We start from the raw sequence: 11358 nt of genomic DNA on the forward strand, positions 1-11358 counted from the left end.
AAGGGCTACAGTATACTATATATGAGGCCCTAAAGCAACTGCTCCATTATCTGTATCTAATGCACACATTGATGCCACCAAATGAAACAATAAAAAAAGAAAGTACTACAAATAAACTGGAATTAATTTCACATCTTAAATTATTATTATATACACAATATATCACCAAATTCTGTGTTATTATGACCTCAGCTTTATGCACACACATATTTTGCATGGTTTAAGAAAGACGGGTCGGGGGGGCTTCTGCGACACCGCTGCAGACTCTCTGCGCACACACACACACACACACACACACACACACACACACACACACACACACACACACACACACACACACACACACACACACACACACACACACACACACACACACACACACACACACACACACACACACACACACACACACACACGCCGTATTCATGGAGTCAACATTGGGGGGGACAAAAAATTAAATCAAAATTTGAATACTAATTTCCTGCCATTCTAAAGGAAAATATATAAAAATTCACTAACACATGGGATACTTTAAAACCTGTCAAACCCCATGCCCCTGCCCGTGGGGGCAAAAAACAACAATATTCACGAAACTGTGTCTCAGGCATGGGCGTAGGAAGCATCCTCAATGTGGGTGGGACAATTTGACGGGGGGTGTGGGCAGGTGGTGGACCTAACCTCCTCTAGGGGGTCAGGGGGCATGCTCCTCCGGGAAGATTTTTTTTTAAATGTTGAAGTTAAATGCATCAATCTGGTGCACTTTGAGAGCAACATTAGGGACTAAATCTATGGATACATCTCTCAAAACCATATGAAAGAGAACTGAACAGATTTACTTTTTCTTTATGCATATTTTACAAATCATACCCCTTTTAATCTGTAGTATGAGTTGGAATTATTTCATATTACTTCCTTTACTCGCTACTTTACTCGAGGTTGGACTACTGCAACGCTCTGTACATGGGTATGGACCAGGCGTCAATTAAACGCCTGCAGCTAGTCCAGAACGCAGCTGCACGTCTACTCACTGGCCACAAAAAGCATGACCACATCACCCCAATTCTGGCCTCACTGCACTGGCTTCCAGTTCGGTTCAGAATTGATTTTAAACTCCTTTTATTTGTTTTTAAAGCACTAAATGGGCTGGCTCCGGCCTATATAGCCGAACTCCTCCAGCGCTACACCCCAGCCAGAGCTTTAAGGTCTGCTGACCAGCTGTTGCTGATAGTGCCCAAGACCAGGCTCAAAACCCGAGGGCACCGAGCCTTCGCAGCAGCTGGCCCTAGGCTCTGGAACACTCTGCCCCTCCATGTGAGGTGGGCCCAGACCGTAGGGGTTTTTAAATCTACTCTTAAGACACACTTCTTCTCCCTGGCCTTTTAGTCAGAGCGGAGCACGACTCCTGACTTTTCCCTGTGTTTTCTTTTTAAATATCTGTTGTAATTTATTGTCTTTTATTGTGATTATAGAAATGTGTTTTTATGTGATTGTAGTTATTACATGTACAGCACTTTGGCCCGACCAAAAATCGCTTTTAAATGTGCCCTATAAATAAACCTTGATTTGATTTGATTTGATTTACACTACCCATAATCCTCAGCTATCGTTTGGGACTACAACATCCGCTTTGCTTGACAAACCCCGTGATTAGTCCTCAAGCTCTGTGATAGGATGTTGGAGTGGCAGTGCGCCAAGGTTACGCCTCGCGTCAAACAGCTCTTTGAAATGGAATGAAACCACGGCACACTATCCAAAACTGGACTCGAACAGGTCCAGCCCCACCCCTCACCCCCCAGAACTACACATGCTGGATAATTGTGTTTCGCAACATGTTCTATGGCACGTCTCTACTGGGAATTGTAGTTTTAAAAGACGTTTTCGTATTTCCCATAATTAAATCATTTGACAGTGAGGGGAATACGGTTTTATTATGAAAACTTCGAGACTGGAAATACTGTTTTCACCCCGTGAGGGTTGACGCTAACAATGCCATGGTAGGCATGGATGCTGCCGTTACACGTTCTCCTGGCGAGACCTCAAATCATCTATCAAACTATAGATCCTACACATCCACTGGACGTGGATTCTAAAAGTACAATATACACTTCTCGCTAGAAATCTAATCAAAAAGCATTTTAATGGCCAAACTATCCTATGATTTTCCAGAGAGGGTTATTTATGAAAATACGACCCTCCGGAGCGTTTGCAGTCAACGGGAGCACTAGAGGTTGATAACTTTAAAACGTGATTATAGGTCGTAATAAGCGCTTGAACAATTGATCTATTTGGCCGTATGAGTTGGAGGACTTGTTGGGCAAATTTAAAGAAAGATCAAATGTTGAGATACATGGTGACATCTAGTGAGTTTTATGTGCATGTGCAAGAATATATGTAACTATAATATAGCATAAAAAGTATATTTAAAGTACCAAAACTACTTATTTTGCGTAATCTGCCATTTCTGGTACAACTCGAATAAAGTAAAAGCATCAAAAATAAACTTTAAAGTATCTTTATTCCTTTTTATTTTTTAATTTAATTTTGTTATGGCTTGTAAATTGCATTGATGAGGAACCTGCTATCTAAGTTTTTCATTCATTACGTAATTACACCGTAGTTCTGTATATAATATGTAAATGGAGGTTCATTAATCAAAAACGTAGAGATAAATGGTGACATCTAGTGAGCTTTTTGAAGTAATACAACTATAATAGCTTTTAGTTTAATACCAAATCATTGATATCTGATCAGATGCAGTCTTTAATCTGCTTTATTTGCATGATAGTCCAACAACACCACAGAATAATGTTTTACCTGCAGGCTCGTATCTTCTTTTTTAATTTGAATACAAAAGTCATTGCTGGGATTTAAATTCTGTCAAATGTATATTTTAAATGACGCATACAATCAGAGTCAGATTTGCATTCATGTATTACGACACTGGACACAGGTGTTGAATGTAAACTCAGACAATAAATAGATAGATTTTCAAAATGTTAGATTTTTAAATAGACTGATTTATTATTGGCTAATCTATCAGTAAAGTTGATGACTTGTCGAAATGAATGAATGAATGAATGATGTTGTTATTGTTTCAGTCATTAGAGGTTAGTGTCACTGCAACAGGTGTATGAGACGAGAACAATTTACCTAGAGAAATGAACCGTATGAAAAGGCATTAAAGTCAGGAAAGGTTTGTCAATATGCAAACACACACACTTACAGAAACACACACACACACACTTTTCTGATCAGACATCAGTTTTGAGGCGTCTCAGTAGCACGAAGGGCAGAAACACTAACAAGGTGGGTGTCTTTTAAGAATATAATTACATGTTTAAGTTGTTAATGTTATAATACGATCACTTGTGTTATGACTTCATCTGGCAATTACTTCTTAACTAATTGATCTGTGTTTAATTTAGTTAAAGAAGTGCCTAATCTTCCCAGAGTCCAGGATGAAGTCTTTAGATGTTTAGCTCTCCTCAATTTCTCTCGACTTTCTAATCATCCATACTTTGTTTTAGCGGAGACATCTACACCGAGAGACCCTGCAGTTATTACAAATGTGATGAGAATATGAGATGTTGGGTTGGGCCATTTGCATTTGTCATCATGCCAGCAGAGGATGGATGTGGCTGTAAAACAATCTTATAGGCTCAGTTTAGCTGTAAATTATCCCAAATAAAATGTTTTTTTGTTACAATGAAGAGAGAAAAGGAGCGAGGCTAGAGTGAATAGCAGAGGTATGAAGTAGTGGAGTACAAATACTTTGTCAATGTACTTCAGTACATTTTTCTGGTATCAGTACTTTACCCCACTACTTATTTTTCTGACGACTTTTTACTTTGACTTCTTAAATGTTTACCTGTACTTTCTACTTTTGCATTTTCAACTCAAATACCTGTACTTTCTACTTTTACATTTTCAACACAAATACCTGTACTTTCTACTTCTTACATGTTGAACACAAATACCTGTACTTTCTACTTCTTACATTTTCAAAACAGGCTGGTTACTTTAGTTTGAATGTGTGTTTGGTGGCGTGATCATTATTATTTAGAGTCATTGCGTGCCTATTGATTTGAACACGATCCGTGTATCCATCATTTCCAGGGGCCTCATTTATAAATGGTGCGTACGCTCAAAAGATGGCGTACGCCAGTTTCTACGCAATGTTTGCGATTTATTAAAAACAAACTTGACGGGAAAATGTGCGGTCCTCCACGCAATATGCCGTTCGCCAATAGCCTACTTGATAAGTCGCTCGTAAAACACAGGAGGTATGGAAACTAAGAACACCATATGTGGTCAATTGTACAGCTAATATAACACAACACATTAGTTGTATTTCCTTTAACTGGTGGATTATGGATATATAGTTGCTGATCGACAGCTGGAACACAAACCACCAAATACAAACAAATAATTCAGATCCAGTCGTCATGACTCCACTCCGGAGGGATTCCCCGATAATTTCTAACAGTTTCTCATCAAGGGGGGGTGTCTCCTGTCCCTGGTACAAACACACTGCCTGAGGAAGGTTATGTGTATTTTTTTGTCATTAACTTTTTTCGGACCACTTATTTATTTATTTTGGTGACGATCCGACCTCCATGCTGCTACTCTGGTTCAAACTGCATCCACCAAACAATATGATTTATCTCGACCTCCCCAAAATAACCAAAATCTGACACGGTGTGAGATGTCTTTTTTAGCTGTTCTGTCGTCATTTCCTGCGATCTTCTTCATGCAGTCAGTCACAATGAATGGGCGTTTCTTTGACTATTTATAGGCAAATATGGGCGTTACGTGAAGCCCGCAAAAGCTGCGCCGCATTTCGAGTTGATTGTGATTTATAAAGGAAAACCGGCGTAGGATGTGCCGTACGCAAGTCCTGCGCCGGTACGCAGTCTTTTATGAATCAGAAAATGTCTGTGCGTATTTATTTGCTTTGTCCTACGTAAGCAACCTTCCCATGCCAATCCGACGCAAGGCTTTATAAATGAGGCCCCTGGTCTTCTCTAAAGAAGAGGGACCAATGAAAACGTTGTCATTTTTCCGTTGTTCAACATCGAAACATTCATTAGCTAACAATGACATTATTGTTATATTAATATAAAGGGAGGTCAGGTACTCTTTAAAACAGATAGTTATGGGTACTTTTTACTTAAAGAGCAACTTGCAGTTTTTTTTTTTTACTACATTTATGCTTAACCTTGCCTAAAAATTACAATTAAAAAAGTTAATGCAGGATTTGATATGTTTTACAAGACATAAGTGCAGGAATTCAGAGGGAAAGGAGCCGTTTTGAGCTCTGCTACTAAAAACAGCTTTTTTTAACGTCATACGTCAAACGCGTCATATTGCGTCACATGGGGGAGCAACTTTCTCGGACTCCTTCTCTGCCCAATCCGCGGTAGTAGTTTGTAGTTGGTTTGAGCGGTTGTGATTTAGTGAGCTGGTATTTTTTCGGTAATTTTACATTGCATTTCACCATTTTTAATCATGGTGAGCTTGAGTTTGTGCAGGTTGCAAAAACTCGAGCCTGTCAGTGTCAGGACATCGAGTCCACAGTTTCCCTAACAGGAAAAGGACCGGAGCTAGCTTTCGTTCCTGGGTGCGTTGTGCGAGGTGCATCCACCTCCCTGCAGCACATACTCTCCACAGCTGAAGCCTATCAAACAAAACGTTTATCAGGAAACCGTATTACATCTCTCTCCCCCCCTTCACTGCTCTCTCTCTCTCTCTCTCTCTCTCTCCCATTCGTTCCTCTCTCTCTCCCCCCCTTCGCTCCTCTCTCTCTCCCCTCTGGTACACAGCACCGTAAGACGTAGTGTGGAGTTGCATTAGGTAACGCGAGATACGGCTGATACTTGCGCATTAGTTTCTGTTATGGATCAGTATCAACAGTCCTGCCAGTAACGTTACTATATTATCAATACTACTTTAGTTATAGCCTGATATATGATAGCTAACTTTACAATGTTATGATGTGACGACGTTAGCTAACATTAACTGTAGCTAACGCCGGTCAGTCACCAAGACAGCTGCCCTGTTCTCCACTGGTTCTCCTCACACCACAGCTCCATTTCTCGCCGATGGCCGTTATTTCTTCTAATCCTTGGCTGCTCCTGGTCTCTTGGACGCCTAGCAGGCTCATAATTATAATTATATGCATTCGAATATATATTTTCAACCTCTTCTGTGTCAAAACTAGCATTGTGATCCATGTTTATTAATACGTCAGACCGGCCGCTCTCCCCCATGTGACGTCACATGCGGGAGGTCACATGGGGAGGCTTTTTCTATGCGGAAGTAAAAATGTCTTACAAAAACGACGCCATATGTCACTGTAGTGTATATTTCTGTATATTTATTTGAAAATCTAGTGTATACATCATTTTCCTACACATTTATTCACTGCAAGTTGCTCTTTAAGTACATTTCAAAGCCTCTTTACTTTTGCTTGAGTAAAGAAGTTTAGTCTGTACTTCTACTTTTTAAACACGAGTATCTGTACTTCTACTTGAGTAGGATGTGTGTACTCTTGCCTTCTCTGGTGAATAATCCTGACCAAGTGTGTGAATGTGTAAATTGGGCGTGAGATTATTTTGGGAAAACATATTTTTTATCTTTTCCTTTTTCAGGGCTTCAGACATGTCAGCCAACTCCTCTTCCTCCTTCGATCATCCCCATCAATCTCCTGAATTTCTCTTTTTCAGCTGTTATGAAGTCGAAATTGGAAACATTATCTTTGGCGTTTTCACCGTATGCGTCACCCTCATCATCGTCCCTCTCTCCATCACAGTCCTCTTCCTCGGGCACCAGCAATGGCGTCGACATCGCTCAGTTAAACAAAACCACTCGGACATCATCACCTACAACATGGCCGTCATGGAGGTCTTCCTGGTTTTCGGATCCATCTTCTACTGCCTCAGCGTCCTTCTCAACTCGGAGGCCATGAGGCTGGTTTCGACCCATGTTTACTACATCACCAGTTGCGGTCAGATGTCCTTACACATCCTTATTTGTGTCGAGCGCTACCTGGCCGTGGTTCATCCCATTAAATACCGGAGTTTGAGGCAAAGCCGCGGCGACACAATCAGAAACGTCAGCGTTGGGAGTGTGTGGCTGATTGCCTGTGCGGAAATGAGCTTAAACGTGACGGAAGAATTGGTTGTTATTGCTATGCTGTACACTGTGCAACTGGCGCTAACCTTGATCAGCATTTCTTTCTGTAGCTTCTCCGTGCTCAGGGTTTTAAAGCGTCCAGGACCGGGGGTTGGAGGCATAGCGAGGGTGGATCGATCAAAAAGGCGTGCATTCTCCACCATCACGGCCATTTTGGGGGCGTTATTGTTGAGGCTTGGGGGGAGTTTGTTGTCAACGATTTTCTACGCTTTATCGCTGACGAGCCAGAGCTTCCGGTGCGTGGTGATGGAGGCGAGTACCTGGTTGGGTTTGCCTTGTAGTTTGGTGTTGCCACTGCTGTTTCTGCACAGGGCGGGAAAACTAACGTGTTGCAGGAAAACTAACGTGTTGCAGGAAAACTGATTCAGGATCAGAGCAGAGCAGAGGTTAGACGCACAGAGTAGTCAAGTTTCAACTCGTCTAAACGCTTGCAAGTGTGTTGATTTAGTCTCGCGAAATATATGGGAATTACCAGAAGGAGAAAAGGTTAGAAATAAACAAAATAAGCAAAGACTGATATATATCATTAGGTTTTTCTAGTTAATATTAAAGTGGACCTATCATGCTATATTTTAATAATATAATGTAGGACCATACCTATATAAGGCATATTTATACTTTTTTTTTTTCAAAATACCAAACAGATCATGCATTTTAGCCATGCCTCATTTCGCTCAATTTTCACTTTTTTATCCCTGTTTTTGCAAGGGCAGATTCAGTGAGAACAGCACCACCTACATGCCTGGCATATGTACTACAGCGTCTCCAGCGCTTTCGAACGGCAATGACCGTGGCTGTCTCCTCCTGATTGGTGGAGTTGGCCCAATAGCCGTAGCGCCACTGTCCTGACGTCAGGACAGTGTTCAAATCTGGATAAGTTTTTATCAGATCCGTTGCAGCCCCTTTTTTTAGAGATTTGGGTATGGAGGAAAATAGAGAGTGTTTTCTGACACTTGGTGAGTTCCCTGGAACACCGGGGACACATATTCATGTATAAAAGACGTACCAAAGTGCATTTTGCATGATAGGTCCCCTTTAAATAAGTAAGTTTAAACCTTTCTTTTTGTAGGGTTTTTCTAAATAGCTGTCTCTCTATGACACATTTGTTTTTTTCTAATAGAAAAAAGTGACAAAATCTTGTTGAAAATAAAGAATTTTATACTACATTTCACCAGTCAGACTCCCCTAAAGCCTGGTTATATTGGCTGTTTTTTGTATTAAAATAGCAAGTAACACTCACAGAAAGGGTGCAAACTCAAACATGGCTTTAGGAGGACCTAGCTGCAAAATAAAGTGTAAAATATTACATTAATTATCAAATAAATATCACATAAAACGACGGAGCCCCCTAGGGGACATTGAGAAGAAAGAAACAATTATTTAAAAAAAAAAAAAAAAAAAAGATTTGCGAGATATCACAAAAATCCCGTTGCAGTTTGTAGACGGTCCCTAAGCACTCCTCTCCCTCCTCCAGCTGCAGATTGTGACCAATTCTTGAAGTTTAGCTCGGATGAGGGCACGTATCGAACTGTTCTGATAAAAACGACTCTGTAGCTCGTTGTCTACCTTGCTATGATTGTAAAGTCATGTTGTTTGTATTTTTACAACATTATGTTCATGAGTTATTGATCCGCGAAATTCGAATCTGTTAATAACTCAGCTCAGAGTATGCTTTGCGACGTGTTATCTTGAGGTGTCTTTCACTTATGTGAAATAGTGATGTGTCGGTGGCGAACGAGCCGGCTCGCGCCTGCGAACGAGCCGGTTTTTTTTTGTTTTGTTTTTTGTTGTTAAGTAATACAAGACAGAATGATATGATGATCTCCGTGCTACAGCTGCTCCGTGCATGCATGCAGTGACATGTAATATCCAAGGATTAATAATGTAACTAATGTGAAACCCCTATTGCCAAGCACTGATGTTATATCTTTATATTTAAGGCCAAGCTCAAAGTAAAATCGATGAACCGCTCCATTGTTGTGGTTTCTGTGTTGCCGAACTGACCAGGAAGTACATTGAGCTAAATTAAAAGTATTGCGAGATCTCGCAAAGGTTTTTTTTTTTTCCAAATAATTTTTTTTTCCTTCTCCATGTCCCCTAGGGGGCTCCGTATAAAACAGCCTAAATGTGTGTCAGCATTTTGGGGAATCCCTCCGCCTTCCCCACCTTCCTAATCATTTGAAATGTGTGTTTGTGATGCAAATAACAACAATAGATTAATATATTTCTATCTCCCTTTACTCTATTCATCAGTGATCTCTGTTTACTGTCACGCTTTGATTACAGTGTGACTTCATGCATGATCCATGAAAATTAAAATACAGAAGTGTAAACGTTATAAAGGAGAACTGTTGGTGTAAAAGTTGTGTGTTTTCATTTAATAAAGAGTGATGTAGTTAAAGATTGTTGTGTGTGTCTGTGTGTTGTTGTTGTCTCTGATGAATGATCTGTGGACGTCATACAGCTGGAGGAAAAAAGGACATTTGCATACTGAGATTTACAGTGTAATGTTTCAGGGCTTTATCATGATACCTGTATTGGCGATGCAAAAAATCCCATCTTCATGCAAACAGGAAAAAAATACAAAGGCACCTGCACACAGATATTAATATATAGGAGTGAGAAGGCTGTCGTTCAGTTTGGAGAGACCAGACAACAGAAGAAGAAACGCTGCTGAAAAAGTGAGTTACTTTTGTTTTTTTATCTACTTATTAATTATGAAAAACGAACCTTTCTTTGCTTTATTAAAAGGTCAGTACATTATACTTATATCCTTAACATCGACAGATAATTAAGAACAATTTAATTGTGTAATCTAAAATATTTAGCTGATTCAATGTCAGGAGTTAGATTTCAGAATGCTTTATTTATTTCGGGGGGAATTGGGTTTCATGACTGTATATAAATATATATATTTGTAATATTATGTCAAAATGTGCAATAAAATATTAAATAATATATAATAAAAATATCTATTTAAATTTAAGCAGCTAAAATAACAATTATTATACAACATAAGTTAAAGTAAAAATGTCCCAAAAAAACCCTAAAGTTATTCTAAAATATAAGTTTAGAAAAAATGTAATGAAGATATTTTTATAAAAATACAAAGATAAAGTTAAAATGTCCAATAAAAGATCAAATAAATATTAAATTCAGAATTAATTATTAGTTTACTTTAAAACTACTTTTAGCTGGGTTATTGGTGTTTTGTTTCTACCATGTCTCATCTAGAATTGAGGGCTGACTTAATGGAATTTAATGGCATGTTTTCTTCCTTTTCTGACGTTTCCACCATGTCTAATCTAGATGTTCTCCCTCTCTCTCTCCTTTATATAAACAGCCATGTTCTCCAACTCCTCCAACGCCTCGCTCCTTCCTCCTTCCTCTGATTCCTCCTCCTCTTACAACTGCTATGACTGCAGAAACAGCTTCATCATCTTCACCTCCTACTCCATCTCCACCATCTTGATTCTGCTTCCTTTCTGCATCCTCGTCCTCTCATTGGGCGTCCAGAGATATTGGGGGCGGGACTCCACAACCAAAGGTTAGTAACTAAGTACATGTACTCAAATACTGTTCTTATGCACAATTGTGAGGGACTTTTTATGCTATTTTGTACTTCTACTCCACTACAGTTCAGAGGTAAATTGTCTACTTTTATTCCACTACATGTATTTAATACATTTAGCCTTTAGTTACTTCACAGATGTGGATGAATGATGTGAAATATAACCAAGTGTTAAATCAGACTTTAGTTCCACCTGGAGTAAATTCACAAGCTACCCTGCAGTATACAAAGTCATTCAAACTAGCTGCACCTTTACCAGCTTTGAGAACACTTTCATGATCAATCATTATAAAACATATCATATATATTATTCTGAAATGGACCAATCTGCATAATGACTACTTTTACTGTCGCTACTTTAACTATATTTTGATGCTGATACTTTTCTACTTTTACTTGTAACAGAGTATTCCTGCTCTGGTACTTCTACTTTTACTCAAGTACAATATATGAGTACTTCTACCTTTACTCAAGTACAAGATCTGAGTACTTGTACTTTTACTCAAGTACAAGATCTGAGTCTTTCTACTTTTACTCAAGTACAAGATCTGAATACTTATACTTATACTCAAGTGGAAGATATGAGTTCTTCC

Source organism: Trematomus bernacchii, unplaced genomic scaffold (assembly GCF_902827165.1).
Source record: "Trematomus bernacchii unplaced genomic scaffold, fTreBer1.1, whole genome shotgun sequence".
In the NCBI taxonomy this organism is placed as follows: Eukaryota; Metazoa; Chordata; class Actinopteri; order Perciformes; family Nototheniidae; genus Trematomus; species Trematomus bernacchii.